The sequence below is a fragment of the Podarcis erhardii genome (assembly GCF_964252035.2).
Source record: "Podarcis erhardii genome assembly, chromosome: 3".
Lineage (NCBI taxonomy): Eukaryota > Metazoa > Chordata > Lepidosauria > Squamata > Lacertidae > Podarcis > Podarcis erhardii.
The window spans coordinates 67,978,531-67,997,280 of NC_138507.1; the positions used below are offsets into that span (position 1 = coordinate 67,978,531).

At 45.0% G+C, this 18,750-nt stretch overlaps 1 protein-coding gene and 1 long non-coding RNA gene across 6 annotated transcripts in view; one reads left to right on the plus strand and one right to left on the minus strand.

The window, feature by feature from the left end:
• Positions 1–14,819, minus strand: part of RGS17 (regulator of G protein signaling 17) — a 62,076-nt gene extending 47,257 nt beyond the window's left edge. For 2 of the 5 annotated variants that reach the window (XM_081854398.1, XM_081854397.1), the window contains exon 1: positions 14,561–14,663. The gene's annotated coding sequence lies outside the window, so the exon portion shown is untranslated. Of the gene's footprint in view, positions 1–14,560 lie in introns of all 5 variants that reach the window. The other 3 variants (XM_081854402.1, XM_081854401.1, XM_081854400.1) reach the window with 3 other exon arrangements.
• On the plus strand, positions 8,544–16,934 carry LOC309337687. Its single transcript, XR_014154487.1, has 3 exons — positions 8,544–8,622; positions 11,022–11,216; positions 15,848–16,934. It is a non-coding gene; the product is annotated as an uncharacterized lncRNA (long non-coding RNA).
• The last annotated feature ends 1,816 nt before the right edge of the window (positions 16,935–18,750 follow it).

Here is an 18,750-nt window from a genome sequence, read left to right on the forward strand (position 1 = left end):
GTCTTGCGAAGCAACCCCATAGAGAAATTCGTTTAGCGAAGCGCCTCCAAAACAGAAAACCCTTTCGTCTAGCGGGTTTTCCGTCTTGCGAGGCGTTCGTCTTGCGGGGCACCACTGTAACTCTGCCCCCTGGGTTCCCATTGGTTAGTCATTTTACAATTAGTTTACCCGTTCCCTATGAACCCAGTATGATGTCACACACCTCGGAGGACAAACGCCACACACCTCCTTTCCCAATTTCATGAATTTCCTAATTTCATGAATTGAATTTCATGATTTGAGTTTCATGAATTCCTTTCCTAATTTAATGAATTGAAAGTAAACATCACAGACACCCCTCCATGCAATACAATCATGCATTTCATGTATTAGATTCAAGGAGCCTAATTTTGTGCAGGATTGCATCCTAAAATACCTACTGTTGACTCTCTATTTTTCTTGCTAATTTTTCTAAAGGGCATCTCTGTAAGTAAAAATAAATTTTGATTAAGTCATTGTGGTTGGGGCAGGAAAGGAAGCTACCATCAGGTATGTACATAATGTGATGACAAGCTATTCTTAAAGTGCAATTGAGTATTTATCAAGTAATAATTAAGCGAAGTTAAGCATGGTCCCAAAGGAATCATTCCCAGGCCAGGGCTTGATCATCATTTTTATTAATGACTTGGACTCAGGAACAGAGAGCGAGTGTGCTCATCAAATTAGTACACTGTGCTAAACTGGAAGGATCGCCAATACTTTTGAGTTTATCAGGAGGGTGCATAATTATCCTGGTAAACTGGGTAATTGGTCTGAAAATGAAAGAAAAAGAAAGCAAATTCAGCAAAGGCATTCACACACCCTGCAATGTTTCACAGATGAGAGCAGGAGCCTGAATGTTACACACCAAGGACCCTATTCCTGCATGCATTCCCACACTGGGAGCCACTGCCTGGTGCTTCCTCCTCCCCCACTGTTACTTGTTGCTGTAGGTTCCACTCTGCTCACTGTGAGCAATATTTGTTAAAGAGCCTGTGTCCAATGCTCATTTAAAAGCTAAGGGGGCATTTGTTCATTTGGTTTAACAAAGTACGTGTTTTCAATCGTTCAAAATCTAAATCACCGGTTGCAGCATCTGAAGAACATTCCGCCAAGCAGCCCAGATGTTGCTGAGACAGCGGCGTGCAAGAGAGGCAGCGTGGGAAAACCTTTGGCATTGACTGGCACATTCCAAAGGTGGTCCAAGGAGGGAGGGAGGGCTTGATCCCTATATAAGGAACAGCCTGCCTTCCCTCCAGCCTCTCCGTTTTGCAGCAGCTTCCCAGTGTGCTTTGGGGTCGCCACTAGGAGACTATGTAGGATTCCACCCCCCATCTGCTTCATTCACACTTGACAGGGTGCAAGTCGGACTGCTGTGTTGTTTAAATAGATAGTTTAGTTTAGATGTGGGGAATGAAACAGTTTGGTTGAGCCTGGTGATACCCTTTCAGCACATTTCAGGAGACTGGTCAGCCCGGAGGCTCACTTTTTGGACTCCACAGTTCAGAGGGTGAGGTATTATTATTATTATTATTATTATTATTATTATTATTATTACTTATACACCGCCCTATACCCAGAGGTCTCAGGGCAGTTCACAACAAGACCACAACATATAAAATCAAATCAAAAGCAATTACCCAATACCCCCCCCAAAAGCCACATTTTAAAATGGTGTTGGATGTCAATAAGATCAACCAAAGGCCTGCTTAAAAAGGAGGTAGGGGCCTCCTTTGAAACCATACTCAAATCAAGTAGGCTAGGGAGCTGTTCCCTAATTCCTTGGGCAAGGCTGGGTCTCCCAAAGGCTATAGTTATCCAGTATAGTCAGTTCCTGCCCCACAGTCAACCCCCTTCTGCTGATTTTAATTGAAGGTTATATAAAAGTGGCCTAGTTTATGTGTCTGCCTCTTTATTTGCCTATTGGGAAACACATATAGCAGTCTGTACATGAGAGTGGATAACCTTTGGCCCTCCAGATGTTGCACAACTACAACTCCCATCAGTCCTAGCAATCATGGCCAAGGCCAACAATGATGGGAGTTGTTGTACAACCAGGTCTCATGTGCCAAAGGTTTCCCACACCTGAGTCACATGGATGCGGACTAGAGACGAGATGCATCCAGTCTTCACTCAGATATCTAACTTATAGAGCAGGGGTGGGGAACTGGTGGATACCCAGATGTTGTTGGATTGACTCATGACTCTCTTCATCCCTGATCATTGCTGGCTGGGGCTGATGGGAGTTGGAGTCAGTCCAACAAGATCTGCAGGGGCCCCTCTCCTGTTCTGGAGACTTCTGGGACAGGGTACAGGACTGAAGAATGCCGACTCTGGTAACTCTTGTAACTCACATTAACAAACATGTTAATAAGGAATTTCAAAATTCAAAAAAGTAAGCCAAGTGAGAGTAATCTACCAGGGATTATTCCTGATACAGAATAATACGTTCCTACAGGACTGAAATTTCTCATCTTCCCTTCACACTTTGGGTATTTAAGAGGTGATTTATTTATTTTTTAAGATGCATTTATATTCCACCTATCTTCCAAGGATAAAAATGTCATACATGTTTCTCTCCTCTCTGAGTTTTATCTCCACAACAATCCCGTGAAGTAGGTTAGTCTGAGAGACAGTGACTGGCCAAAGGTCAACCAGTGAGCTTCCTTGTGAATGAGGATTTGGACTCTAGTCTCTCATATTCGAGTCCAGCACTCTAACCACTGCTCCACATTGGCTTTTAAGAAGCTATATTCAGGCTATTTGAATTCCTAGAGATGCTAATTCAGATGCCCTCACAATAAGGGTGCTCCAAAATCAGTGTTTATGGTGTGCTTGGTGCTTCTCATGCATGCCAGTTATTCAGTCTCCACATGATGCCATTGGTATCAAAATTCCAGTTTGTATCCCTCCCCTCGCCCCTGATTTAATTTGGATATACCCTTTTGGCAGAAAATCCAACTATATCTCTCTATCTCTACCTATCTCTATATATCTAATGATCTATTTGATTCGTGTGTTTGCAATATTAAACCCCCATCTGGAAGCACCCTGAGAGATTTGAGTGGCAAATCAGGAAGCCTCAGCCTCCCTCCCCCACCCTGTTTGAAGCAAACCTCTGCCTTGAATACAGTGGATGGTTACTGGCATTCCACATTCTCATAAACTCAGACCCTCCCCTGCAATCTGAGAAGAAGAAAACCGATCTACCTTACAGGATTATTTGCCATATAATTACAAACAAGATTACAGGATTACAAACAAGAGAATGTGCAGGAAATGCTTTGATCGCCCAAAATTGCCTCATAAATGCCGACCAGTATAACGGTTTGGAACTGCCGTACGAACAAAATAATATTAGCAATACGTTAAAATGTGATCTCACTTTGCAAGGAACTGCCAGCTAACATATAGCATTTTGCCATTTCTGGAACAAAATCAAACAGCGGATTTGCCCAAGTACCTAGGTACTTAATGCATGCACTAAATAAATGCACTGAACCTGCTCTCTCGCTTGTGCCTGTTACAATGGGACTTACTGATGGAGAGAAGCACCGTGCAGTGAATCCGCTCTTCAAATGAGGCAAATCAGCATCAGTCCGATTGTCTGCTTGCATCTGCTTGAGGCTGAGCATGGCAGGAATTAAACGGTAGCAGTGTGAAGCCTGTGATGATCTTGCCATGAAGAAAGACGTACACTAGATGAACCTCTCCCGAGTTCAAAAAGCAGCATTACAGCAAACATGGCTCATCACTGAATTTTTCATTCAGTCTGCATTTCTCTTCCGCCTCTCCTCACCCAGATATTAACGTACCTATCAGTGCGTGCACAAAGACTCAGGAATTGTCGCTTGAACATTCCAGTCTAAAACACGGCTCCTTTTCCCCTGAGAATGGCAGAGCAGATTCCGTACCAGAAGGCTCTGTTTGGGGGAATCCCCTGCTGGGAAGTGCAACAACCAGGCCCAGCAGGGCTGTGCGAAAGATAACATGACCTGGGTCTATAATTCCTGGCACTTCTTTGCTGTTTTGTGGTAGCCTGACCTTCAATACATCCCCCTGGTGACCAAACATCATGAAGTGCGACAATTTTAGGGAATTAATAGAAAGCCAGCTTCCTCAATTCAACTGATTGGAACTAATATTTTCTAAAACAGCATCAAGCCAAACCAAGTCTGCACCAAAAGACAAGTGAAAGAAGTGAGTCTTCAAGGCTTTTTTTTTTTTTTTTTTTAAAGAGTCTGGTATCAATGTGGCCACAAATTCCCCTATGAAGAGGGAGTACCATAAGCAGTGGGCCACCACTAAGAAGGCCCTGTCTCTTGTGCCTGTCTTTAATTAACTTGAGAAAAGTTAATTAATTAAAAGTTAATTTTGGATTTTGCTGGTATTGTGTAACCATTCCAGCCACCTAGCTTGACTTGTACGGGAGCTGCATTATGTTTTTAATTAATATTATGAAGCCATACATTGATAAAAACAGGAGGTTTTCTGCTGAAAAATACACAACAGAAAATTTTCTAAATTGAGGATGCCTTGATCAGGGCAAAGCTAGATTATTTATTTGTTGAATTTATATACCGCCCTATACCTGGAGTTCTCAGAGCGGTTCACAGAAAATATCACAATATATAAAATCATAATAAGAATAATAACCCAAAAACACCCCCTCCCAAAAAGAGCCACATTTTAAAATGGGTATAGGATGTCAATCAGGTCAATCAAGGGCATGGTTAAAAATTAACGTTTTTGCCTAGCACCTAAAGGTGTATAATGAAGGCACCAGGCGAACTTCCCTGGGGAGAGCATTCCACAGATGAGGATTGTAGAGGATGAGGATTCTTATCTGAAGAAGTGTGCATGCACAGATGAGGATTCTTATCTGAAGAAGTGTGCATGCACAGATGAGGATTCTTATCTGAAGAAGTGTGCATGCACACGAAAGCTCATACCAAGAACTAACTTAGTTGGTCTTTAAGGTGCTACTGGAAGGAATTTTTTATTTTGTTTTGACAGATGAGGAGCCACTGCAGAGAAGGTCTGTTCTTGTGTTGCCACCCTCCAGACCCCTCGAGGAGGAGGTATAGGAAGGAGGGCCTCAGAAGATGATTTCAGGGTCTGGGTTGGTTCATATGGAAGAGGCGGTCCTTGAGATTAGACACCAGTCATACAGTTATCAGTCTGGATCAGGACCCTAGCAAGTAGAGCAAGAGGTCTATTTGTGCCACGCAGAGGTCCCACACACCTGCTATTCATGTTAGAAGAAAAACTTCCATAGAGCTTTTACCCCAATGCAAGTAGAAGGTAAGCTTAGAAGGGAGGGGTGTATGCAAGAGAACCATTTGGCTATGCTCTATTTCCACTGGCAGGGGCACCATGTCTCTGAATACCAGTTGCAGGGATCTGCAGGTGGGCAGAGTGCTGTCGTGCTCATGTCCAGCTTGCAGGCTTCTCACAGGCATCTGGTTGGCCACTGTGAGAACAGGATGCTAGACTAGGTGGACAACTGTTCTGATCCAGCAGTCTTGCCTTATATTCGTATATATGCTGCCTTGGGTTTCATGATGGAAAAAAATCTGGATATTAGTTTTTTAAAAAAATAATAAGAAGTTATGTTTAGGGAGCTACAGCTGAAGAGCAGCTAACTAACGTTTTACATAAATAAGATTTTTTTTTGTCTGTCTCCAGTCTTTGTGGGCTTTGAGCATGCAGCAGCCGTAGGAATACATTTGGCAAAGCTGATTTAGGCAGGGAACACTGTAACTGGATGCCAGCACAAGGTTATAAAATCTGCTGCCTGTCACAATTAGCAGTTTTGCGGTTATTGAGAACGCCCGACTGAACAAACTCAGCAACATCTGTTGAACCTGCTGCCTTCGCTGAGATGCAGACTGGGGCTGTTCTCTCCCATTTTAAAAGTGTTTTAAAAGCGACGAAAGAGAGACAAAATGAACTGGGGAAATCATGCAACGTAATTTGTTCATTGGATGAAGCCAGCCGGCTATTGGAGGGTCATATTCAAAGCCAAATGAAACATACAAGGGAAAATGGGGACAGGCTTCATGTTAAATGGTGATGAAGGAAAGAATAATATAGCAGTTCATGAGATATATGAGTAATCCACTACTAAAAGGTTCAGGGACATGCTGCACCACAATTTTTTGAAAGATGTAACACACACACTATACTGAAGTTTCTTAATTTGTTATTTGCTACTCTCATTCTCTATGTTACTCACTCATACTTGAATACAGTCAGAATTTCATTATATACAACAACACTAGCCAAGTTAAAAAATGGGCACGTGTTCATTGGGGCTTACTCCCTAGGAAGGCTTCATCTGCACAGAGCTGTAATTCTCAGAGTGGTTTAACAGTCAATCCCTCTTTCCAGGGAACTGTAGCTCTGTGAGGGGAATAGGAGTTTCGGCATCCTTAACAAACTACTGTCCCCAGCCAGGATTTTGGGGAAAACTACAAATGTTTAAGGTGGAATGATATGGCTTGAACCACCTTTAGGAAAGCGCCTTTAGCTCTCAAAAGTGGCCCATCTTGATCCACCCAACTGAACCTCAGTATTAAGTATAAATTAATCACACAGGAGGAATTGCTAAATATAGTGGCAAGCCACTTATTAAATATACAGTGGTACCTTGGTTGCCAAACTTAATCCATTCTGGGAGTCTGTTTGACTCCCGAAATGGTTCAAAAACCAAGACGTGGCTTCCGGTTGGCTGCAGGAGCTTCCTGCACTCAAGCGGAAGCCACGTCGGACGTTCAGCTTCCAAAAAACGTTTGCAAACTGGAACACTCACTTCCGGGTTTGTGGCGTTCAGGAGCCAAAAGGTCCGAGTACCAAGGCATTTGACAACCAAGGTATGACTGTAGTTTGAGGATATGATCAAAGGATATGGAAGCCCTGTGCTAGGACTCCACACATCTCCATTATACTATCAACCATGCTTTCTTCTCTACCAAAATTCATGCCAAGAGCCTTTCCCTTGCCATATACAATATGGGCGAAGGTAGTGCTAGGGCTGGACTTTGGGACTGAAGTGCCCCAAGTCTAAGACCCTGAGTCTGTTGAATATCATACCTGAGACCCCCTCAGCCAGCTTAGTAAGGGCAGCAGAGAGGGCAGCAGAGAGGGTGGTATATCAGTAGCAGTTAAAGGCACCGAGTCCAGATTGTAGGTGGATATGCTTGGGCTCAGTGCAGGATAGGCTCAGGGGATGCAACTCTCACGAGACATTAACATATGCTCATTTGTTGGTTAATGAATATCTGAACAGGGCTAATGCCAGCATTCAGTGCCTCAGACTAACCCACATTTTCCAATTTGTTGGCATGAACACTCCTTTTCAATAAATTGCTTTATTGGGGCTAGTTTTTTTCAACGTTAAATCCATTATAAAGTAATTTCTTAGTGGCAGAGCTTTGCATGTCGAAGGTCCCATACTCAGGTAAGGCTGACTGCTAGCCATGATGGCTGTACTCTGCCTCCACAGTCAGAGGCAGTAATGCTCCTGAATACCAGTTGCTGGAAACAGCAGGAGAGGAGAGGACTCTTGTGCTCAGGTCCTGCTTGCAGATTTCTCACAGGCAATTGGTTGGCCACTGCAAGAACAGGATGATGGAGTAGACGGCCCTTGACTAGATCTAGCAGTCTCTTCTTATATTCTTATGTCGCCTGTCTGAAACCCTGGAAAGCTGATTCCAGCCTGTGTAGGCATCACCGAGCTAAATTGACCAATGGTCTGACTCAGGATAAGGCAGCAGTTACATTCCTGAGGAGTTTTACTTCATTACAAAGCAAAGTGAAAGGATATTGATGGGGCACCTTTCCAATACTTCTAACCCCACATATCAGGCTATTTTCTGTCAAGAGTTCACACATAAATTCTCCATTTTAAGACATTCTTTAATATTTAATCTGGATTCTTATTTGTCTTTCAGATTCAGTCTTCATGAAGACGGGTGGAAGGCAGAAGGCAAACAGTGCAAGCCACGTATGCCAATTTAGATTAAACAAATTCAGTGGTACCAAAGTAGCTTTAATACAGTGCACTAAATTAAATACTTTGTGAACAGGAGACTTCAAGTCTCACAGCCCTATTAATGAAGTATTTAAACTAAGCCTCACATTATAGGATGGGGGCGCTCATCTCTGTCCTAGTTCATAGGACCACTGAGCCTTGTTTTCATTTGCACAAAGATTCCACACACAGTCTGCACAATTTGAAATTCACCAACTGAAACAGAACTCACCAGCCAGCACTGCAAGAATCCAAGAACCTAACTGCCATTGGTGCCTTTAAAAATCTGGTTGCCGGCAGCCTCCTTGCAGCAATGACAACGAAGTACTCTTCCTGCCTCCTATTTATTTAATTATTTGCAAAAATGTCTACATTGCCAACTTCAATTTTAGTGTATTTCTGGTTTTTATGGAAGCCGCCCAGAGTGGCTGGGGAAACCCAGCCAGATGGGCGGGGTACAAATAATAAATTATTATTATTATTATTATTATTCAAGAAAATGTCATGATGGTGAAAAGCAAACAACAAAATAACACCCAGAAAATAAATACAAAATATATCACAAGCCTGTAGATTGGATTAATAAATCAATATAGTTGGATCACCCCAAAGAAAATGCCTGAGTGAAAAGTTTTAAGAAGGCATCTATCTGGTTCTTCCATTGTGCCAAGAAATGCAGCCTTGCCATCAGACACACAACTTGGCAGCTGTTTGACAATCCTGTTTTAGTAATGTCAGGCAAGCAGCAAAAAACAGAAGGTTTATCAGGTCTTTGGTGGGCTGATGCTAGTTTGGTGGGTCACCATTTGTAGATACTCAGAAAAGCAGGCTCAGCAGAAGGCACTGCTTCACTTTACATGGTGCAAACCACTTTTTGTGCTGTGGTAGATAAAAATAATCAATAGGACCAGGCTGCTGATAGCTTTGCATTGATGTTTTGATCCATCATTGCCAATGCATCTATCAGATAACTGTGTTCTATCTTTCTTTCTTTAAAAAAAAGTTAAAATCTCCCTTCAATTCTGTTCAAATAAAAGCTGGATTCTCCATCCCATATACATCTTCATATGTTTATATATTTTACCAAATATATTTTGTTTCTGCTAGCCATGGTAAGGGGCAAGAGCTATGAGAATAACTGAAAACCAGTCTGACCATTCACAGAAATTCTGCTATTCTCGAGTTGCTGGGATTTTGGTTCACCCCATGTTTTTGAAAACATCTTTGCGGCCTTAAAAGACAGAAACTTGCTTTTAAAATACTTTAAATATAAAGCTGATGTGCTGAACCTTCTGATTATTGAAAAATGCTGCATTTGTGGATTGAAACTAGAGAACACAGATGATGCTGCCCACAGCATCCTATTTTACTCTTTAACAACAACAACAATATTAGAAGCCTCCTCCCTGCACATTTGGGGCATTCCTGGGCCTGCTGCAGACTGAATGGCATAGACAAGAGCCTTGGATGACTAGACCGGGATGGCCAGATCGGCACCATGAATGAGGAATGCTGACTTCTAGGCATGCACTGATGATAACTTTACCACGCACCAAAGCCTGGACCCTGCTCAATAGGCCTAGCATAGCTATGTGTAATGGGAAGCCAAATTCAAGGCGAAAGTATTCTGGAGTCTCCTTTCTACAAAATTCCATTGCAGATGCCAGTCACTCAGATCCAAAATCACCACCAAATTCTCTCATTCCCCCCCCCCCCCGCCTAGAATATGCTGTCAAGTTTATTTGTATTGTCTTGTAAGTCAACCCAAATGTTTGATTTGTCACGAAAGGCCATGTTTAGAAGCCGAAACAGTCGGCTATTGAGTATTGTTAAGGGTTATAGGTGGCTCTTCAATTCAATATTCACCGCCAGCGCATGTTACCAGTAATATGTACCAGGTTGCTACTATTTTGCTTATCTCCTTTCTTCTAAAAAGCTTCACCTACTGATTCCTGTGTATTATGCTGCTATTAAAACCAACGTCCAGACAAGTTGGCAACCCCTTCTACCTAGCATATACAATACATGTACCCTGCAACTCTTTGCAAGCCAATTAAAAATGCTAGACAGAGCAATATAATCCAGTGAATGCAGATTTTACCCTGATTTTTCATTGTTACAACAACCCTGTAAGGTTTTTTTATTATAGCCTGGGAGGGAATAACTAGCCAGCATTTGTGTCTGAGGAGAGATTTTGCACTCGGCTCTCTGTAGTTGAATGCCACTACTCTAGCAGCTACATCATTATTCTTACACATTTGCAAAAAAATATTGTCCTTGTTTTCTAGTGAGGGGTTTCCTCTGCAGACGATCACAGCATAGAGCTGATCAGCAAGACAAGAGCTAAGCAAATATATGAGAGCTAGGAAGATGGATGACTCTTAGAATAGAGCAGCCTCCATCAACTCCAACCAACATAGCCAATACCAGCCCCCTTCATCCCTGACCATTAAACTTGCTGGCTGGGGCTGATGGGTGTCGTGCCAGAGTCCAACAAAAATTAAAATCTGGAGGATGACAGGTACCCCATCCCTGCTCTAGGGCAGACCACCAGGAAACTAAGCTGAAGACCAAGGAAGTTTGATGAAGTGCAGTGGTACCTTGGGTTAAAAACGCTTCGGGTTACAAACACTTCAGGTTACAAAGTCTGCTAACCCAGAAGTAATACCTTGGGTTGAGAACTTTGCCCCAGGATGAGAACAGAAATCACACGGCAGTGGGAGGCCCCATTAGCTAAGGTGGTACCTCAGGTTAAGAACGGTTTCAGGTTAAGAACAGACCTCCGGAACGAATTAAGTTCGTAACCTGAGGTACCACTGTATTGATTGGAAAATATGGTTCCTGAATCTTCATTAGAAGCTCTTCCTTCCATTGTTCTCTACAGTTTCCTCAAACTCCATTCTCCCTCCACCTAGTGAAGATTCGTTGGGTTCCTTCACTGACACACAACTTAGTTCTTTCTGCTTAGATTCTAGAACTGTCTGGAGGAAGCCATCTTGACTGAATGGAATAGAGGAAGAAGGGTGCCAAACAGTTTCTCAACAAAGTGGGCCAACCAGAGGTTCAACCACATGCTTATAACCTCCTGAGCCCAGAGCTCCAGCCAACATCCAAGATAAGTAGCATGTCCCCCTGACAGCTAGGGGCAAAGGAGCAGGCCAAGGTAACATGGAGGGCATTCTATTTCCTCTTTGTGGCATGTCCTATATTTAGAGAATGCATGACGTGCCTTTCAATCCCAATACTTCTGATTTCAAGGTAGGAATGAGAGGGGAAGTTAAACTAGTCCTTCCTTAGGAAGCTTATAAAAATGTCAACACACAAACACACACACACACACACAGAGAGAGAGAGAGAGAGAGAGAGAGAGAGAGAGAAATGGGGTTGCTTATGTACAAGCCATGGCAGTTATGCCAGGAAGATTGGAAACTGCAAAAGAGAGATATTTGTCCCTGTTGAAAAGACATGAGTTCAAGTCATTTCTGTGTTATAATTTTATTTGCTACCCAGTATAAAGGAGTGAATTTTTAAGGTAGTGATGGCCCTCCCCCACTTATTTAATACATTCTTATGCATGCTGCGGATAGATACCTAGAACTAATTCTTCTTACAGATCATGTGCATGTGCGTGTAAGAGAAAAAGACAGAGGAGAGAGAAGGGGTGGCATAGAAAGAGTTTGTGGACCATGCAATCCTGTAACCTCTTCCCACTTTCGGTTCCTTCCCCACTACTGGCATACAACCCCAGATAAATTACCGCTCAGGGAATGTGGCTCTTGAAATAATAATTTAAAAAATCCCTCAGTCTCTGATCCATTCCCCTCTGACAATGCTTTGGCATGCCATAAATATAGGCCTGGTCCATGCAGTATGTTAGAACTTCCATTTCCGCCACTTCACCTCCAACACACAGCTTTGCTTTATTTTTATGCATCTTTCATGTTCTGCTTTTCAAACAAGACATATGGGGTTCCTTCACCCATTCAGCTGCAAGGGACACACACGATACAGGAGCCAGGAAGTTATTGAGAGAAGAAAAAACTGATAAGAACAGATTATAGTTTTGTTTGACGTTTCATTAGTCCCCTGACACTTATAATATTCTGAGTAAGAGGGGTGAGAGTTTAGTTTGAGACTAGCCTGACCAGGGCTGAAACCAGAATCTATTTACCACGCCAAGATTTGGCCCTTGAACATATGAACTAAGAGTGCCTCAGAACATGTATAGAGTGTATCTCCATCACCAAAGAATTACAACAGACTGCCCACTCATAAACTGAAAGTTTAAGGATTCTAGGAGTTTGAGCGCAGCTTTTGGTTTAGTTTAAATCCAGACCTTCCTTCTCCGCAAATGACCATAGAAGAAACCACTTTTCTGATGCAGAACTGAGGCTCCTCTCCTGTGTTCTCATAGGGAATTACTTTTGACTAACTATGTGTAGGGATTAGGCTATGAATGACAACAAGGAGGTGTGGAGCAGAAGCAGTGCAGAGATTGGGCAATGGAGAATGCTATGGGATAACCACATCCCTGTGACAATAATTTTCTGATTGATTCCAATTTAACATACATAGTATGAATGAAGTACAGAAACACAAAGGCAGGTTGCCTACTTGTCAGGGCCAATGCTGGAAAGCTAGACTGGGGGAGTGAAGAAGTCCAAAGGCCATTATGAAGGGAGTAAGGATTTTGCCACACAAATTACAAACAAATATATGCTGGGGTTTGTAGGCAACATTTTGGGTGAGTGCCCAAAATACCCCTTCACTACTCCCCTGGAGACCTTCCTAATACAATGCTATAATGGAAATTAAGAAACTAAAACATTTTACAACTCTTTGAAGAAAGATTCCATTAATTCAAATTTTAAAAGAGCATAGAAGTAGTGGTCTTGACTTGAGTAGCCCATCTACCTAAAAATTCTCCTGAGAGACCAGAAGCTGACTGGAAGGAAAGGAATCCTAGAAGCTGAGAGGTATGCAGAAAAGAGTGTTGAGACATCAGATCTCATGGCTTCCTGGAGAGAAAGATGGAGGGAGAGCTGACTTTGAAAGGAAGATCCCATCCATCACAATCTGCCACCCTTCCCTGTGTATTGTCGTCCCCCCCCCATTACACACACACACACACACACACACATATGCCTATTGGCAGAGTCAGCAATTCCACCAGGACACACTAAGCAAAAACTGAAGATTTCAATCACTCCGTCAGCATATCAGCTATGGGTGGGTGGGCAACAGATTTTTATTCTACCTGGGCAGAGATGCTCGGCTGCCCTCCTAGCCTAAGCAGGCAGGCAAGGATCCTGCTAGCTGTAGCCTAGTCTCTCTCTCTCTCTCCCTCTCTCTCTCTCTCTCTCTCTCTCTCTCTGTGTGTGTCTTTCCTCCAATCTCACCCCCCCAACATTTTCACAGAAATGGGGAGAAGAATCTGGCCAAGTCCAAGCCCCCTGCTGATGCCGCAGAATGCATGAAGAGGGTGGCTGGGTGACGTTCAGCCAGGAGAGGCTCTGCCTGGTATAGAAAGGGGGGAAGCATGCCTGGCTCTCCCTATGAAAGGCAAAGAGGCTGTCTGTCACCCCCTCTCACCCCCCCTCCCATCCCTCCGTGGTGTCCCCTTCACACCAAAGCAGCTACTAGAGATTCAGCGGGTGTTTCTCCTCTTTTCACCCCTCCCTCTTTCTGAAATTGGTGGCATGTTAAATTCCGTTAGGGGTTGTTGCTGATTATTTAAAAGGAAAGAGTTCTAATCCAAGATTTGGAAGCGCTTAAAAAACACACACAACATTTTTCTTAAATGGTTCTACACGTTGCAATGATCTTTATGCATTAGAGATTTGAGGGGTGTGAATCGGCTGGAGACTTTCAGGGAATCAACCCAGCTACCTCTCTGGGAGGCATTTGAGGGAATTACAAAACCAAACCAAACCAAACCAAACCACCCAGCGTCTTTTCATCTCTGAAAAACGGACATGTGCACATTTCAGGAGCTCTGCCGCCCCTCTTTTCAGCGCTACACCCCTTTTCACGAAATTTCTCCCCACCCACCTGGGGAAAAAAAATCCTTTCCCCAACCCCATCTTCTGCCTCCCTGATTCGCTCCGTTTCCAACCCTTCGCTCGCCAAGCCCGGCAGCATCCTTCTCCATCTGCAGCCCCCGTGTGTGTGTGTGTGTGTGTGTGTGTGTCAGTCGGTCCAGGGAAGACACCCCGGCGAGCCTCGCTCGCTCCCCACCCCTTTCTGCATCACTGGAGAGAAACAACACCCCCCCCCGCAGGCACCCAGCACACCCGGAGGCGCGCACCTCCGTAGGCGCCGGTCCCCCCCGCTCGCCCCCTGTCGCCCTCCGCCCGCGCGGAGCGCCCTCTCCCCTCGCCAGGCTCCTGCTCGAGCTCTCGCCATTCCCCCCTGCATGCATCTGGGTCCCTCCAAAAGCAGACATTTTGGGGCCGGGGCTCCGTGCGCGGCCGAGATTGCCAAAGGGAAAGCGCTCCGGCGTCTTACCCGCCCCCGCCTGGCTGCGCGCGCTCCGCCCTGAGCGATCCCGGCGAAAAAGGCTGGCGCCGCTGGTCCCTAGCGGAGCTGCTGGGCTGCCATCCGCCCAACTTCAGCACCCAGCCGGCAGGGAGAGAGAGAAGAAGGGAGGGAGGGAGGGAGGGAGAGGGGGGAAGGAGAGAGAGGGAGCAAAGCAAAGGAAGGAGGAGGAATAGGAGGAGGGTGGAGAGCCCAGACCTCAGTCTGCGCACGCGCCTTGCCGCCAGCGCTGGCCCCGGCACAGCAGCTGGAGTTTCCCCGCTTCTCCCGAGCGTGACTCACTCCTCGCTGCCCCCTCCCCCGCACACACGCCGCCGCCGCCCACGGTCCCCCCCCCCCACGCGCCGCCTCCTCCCTCCCCGGGGAGATTCCGAGGAGGTGGGGGAGGAGGCTGTCTGGCGAGCGGGGGAGGAGGGAGAGGGAGTCGCCCAGACACCCCCCCCCCGTACACCCACCCTCCCACCCTCGGACTGAGTTTTCCGGAGGAGAGAAAAGATCCCCGCGAGCAGGCAAGCGGGCCACGTGTTTGTGCAGGGGGCGCGCGCGTGCAGGTGAGCGCCCGGGCGAGGTGGCGGGAGCGCGGCGCCGCTCCAGATTTATTTGCTCATTTATTTGTTTAATATCGGAGAGAGGAAACGTCTAAGTTTCGGCCAAGCAAGAGAGAAGAGCTGACTTTCCCCCCCCGGGGGGGGGGCAACCGATCTAGATTCGGACTTGGGCGTCCGAGCGCAGCGGGGGGCCGTGTTGGGAAGAGGAGCTGCCTCCGGAGCCCGGACGACGCTGAGAAGTCCGGCAGCTTATCCTGCTGGGATGGCTCCGGGGAATAAAGAGCAGACCTCCTCCCCAGACACGACATCAGGGGCAGCGTTTGACCGAATGCTCTACGGTCCACCTAGTCCAGTGGGTCCCAAAGCTTTTTCGGGCCACCCTTGGTTGCATGAACTCATCCCCAGTTCTCCCTACTCTATCAAAAAGCATTGTCCACTAAGGAAGATAACAACACAATAGAATTCCAAACAGTTACAATTAATTGCACATTTATTTGAAATTCTGTTTAAACTATTTAATTTAATCAATTCAACACTGCTTGATACAGTGGTACCAGTTGCAGATGTGTGCGATGTCCATATGCTACATATCAGCTGTAGGAAATCCAAATATAACCATGATGTTTCACACAGTCAAAATCTGTGAAGCTGCCTCTGGCAAGTCAACCAGAAAACGGATATGCGGTTATTTTTTTACCTGATGTTACAGATGATGAAGAGATGGTGAGAGGCCTGAGGATTTTCATTGTAACAACCCCAGAAGGAGAAGAAAATATTGTGACCGATCTTCTGTGCACTTTCCAAAACACGGAAACTGCTCCAACCCAGCTGCACATTGGCGAAGTATGGAGAAGCACTGAGTTACATTCTTGTCCCTTCTCAAGAGCTGCTATATACAAGTGGGGTATTTCAGCAAGCTGAGATTAATTTCCAGAGCTAATCAAGTGACAATTTTGTTAGGGAGACAAACATTCTGGAAGAGATCTGCATTTAGTGCAATGTAATGTTAAAGAGAGCTGGTCAATGGCTTTAAAAAATGAATCTAGATTCACATTCCTCCAACAAACCTTGGTATAGTTCAGTTTCATTTTCACATTGTGCAAGCAGGCGTTTTCTGAAGCGGTTATGAAAGAGAGAGTGGGGGCTTTGATAGTGGCTGTATTCTAGCCAGAGCAGCACCTAGCATTTGAGAGAAGGATGGGCGATCCTGTAGCTCATCTATAACATAGGGCTCAATAATGATAGCTAACACCAGTGCAACATAATCTTCATCCTTTGCCCAATTTGCCACAAGGTCAAAACTGCAAAGAGTAGAAGAAACTCAAGTCAACATAGCAACACTGATAGACATGCCCACAGCATTCCTGGAAGTTCTTGTCACCAATCATGATTTTGCACACTGACACTGCGCTCACAGTATCCATGCACCAATCAGTGTGCAGCAGTGGCTGAACAACACCATGGAGTCACCCAGCTCTATATTCCATGCAGAATTTACAACCCAGTAATGATAGCACTACACCACCTGTCCAAATTACAATGGTACTGCAAGTACAGGCTCAGCCTGGAGAGCCCAGGAGAAGGGCTTGAGTCCTGCTGTAGGAACATAGGTTGCACCCAGCACTGCATGCAAGGAGTCCACTCACATGATGGGACTTCTGTCTCCTCTCCTTGTAGGTCCTGAAAGTCTCCTAACCCTCTGGATGTTGAGTTGGGAGCTGCAGAGGAGAGACAAATCGAAGGAGAGGGAGCTTTGGATATTACCCAATACCTCTAGGCCAGTCTTTGCCAACTTAGTGCACTATCAGCCCCAAACAGCATAACCATGCTAGTTCAAGTTGATGGGTGTTATAGTCCAAAGGACTTGCAGGGCTCCAGATTGGCAAAGGCTGCCCTCACCTGAGGGGACTTCCTCCATATAATAAAATGATTGTTTATCTCATGCATATTGTCCTCAGCAACTTGAAACACTGATAGGATGCAAATATGTCTAATAATAAATAGCTATGTAATGTTACATATTATTCTCTTTTATTTATCTGTATACGGTATACCCTGTATACTCTATACCCTGGTTCCCAAATGGCTTAGTTGAGGAACAAGTCGGCTCCCAAATGCCACAAACCTGGAAGTAAGCGTTCCAGTTTGCGAATGTTTTTCGGAAGTTGAACATCCATTTCAGCTGTCGGCATTGTTTCTGGGGCCAATCAGCCAATCAGAAGCCGCACCTTGGTTTTCAAACGTTTTGGAAGTAGAATAGACTTCCAGAATGGATTGAGTTCGGAAACCAAGGTACCACTGTAATTTTGTTTGTGTGTAATCTTCAGAGTCAAAAAATTGCAGGATTTAGGCAGCATACACATAAAATTATGTATGTATGCATGACCTGATCGTTTAATGGAGAAACTTCATAAGGCGGCTTAACACATGACTCAGGAGCACCACCAGGGAAGGAAGATTAAACATGAAGGGAGCACAAACACTTAAACTGAAAGAAAACAGGGAAATAGCTCTGTTTGCAGTTTGGCAGCAGAAAACAGAGAGAGAGCATTTAAGTTTGGCCCAAGTAATGCATGGCTATAAACTTTGTTTAAAAGTCTCGGGAAAGTAATGAGAAGATGCTTGCTTGAATAAAGTCTAAATGGGCAGTCAGAGTAAAGTCTAAATGGGCAGTCAGAAATGAACTGCACTGTGTCTCACTTCTTGCTAGCTCTATGATAAGCCCTAGCATTCATCTGCATCTGAAGGAAGTTAAGGGCATGGGGAGCTGCCTTAAACCATGTAGACAACTGATCCATTTAGCTCAGTATTGTCTGTATTGAGCAGCAGTGGCTCTCCAGGGTCTTCACCATGCACAGCAGGTGCTGTGCTACTGAGCTGTGCTCCTCCACCTAGTTGTCAGCTATGCCTGCCCTATCATAGGCCAAGGATCTTGGAAGTGCTTTTAAGGTAGGTGGATGCAAGGCAGTTCAATACGTAATTTAGAATTAAAATCAAATGAGGCCCCAACTGCACTGAAAAGTTCACAAATATTATAGAATGGTAGAAGTTCGCTGTTCAGAGCTCTGCTTCTCTTCATGAGTGCTCAGCTCAGCTCCAGCTCCAGTCTCTTCATAGAAAAGCTCTGTTCCGAAGGCACTGCAAGCAAGACTGTGCAGTTGGTTGCTGGGTTGCAGAAAATGAGATGCACACACCCCTTGTGCTTCTTTCTCCATTGGCTACAATACCATTCCTTTTTTCCTGGTGGGGCAGGGTGTGCCTCCTTCAATGAGAAAACCATATCTTTCCCATTGTGTTTTTTCAGACAAGGGGATTTCCAGACATCATGGTGGCATGATCTGACAGGGGACATACCTTGTGTATAATGTTTAATGAAGGTGCCAGCCAAACCTCCCTGGGGAGAGCATTCCAGAACTACAGAAAAGGCCTGTTTGTGTATTGCCAGCCTCTGGACCTCTCAAGGAGGCACACAAAGAAGGGCCTGCGATGAGGTGGGCTGCTTAGTGGTGCTGTTGTAGAGCCTGAAGTTCGAGCCCAGCATGGAGCTGTCCAGGGTGCCTTACTTGGCATCAACACTAGTCCCAGACCTAGTGTTACTTTGCCTTGCTCTTT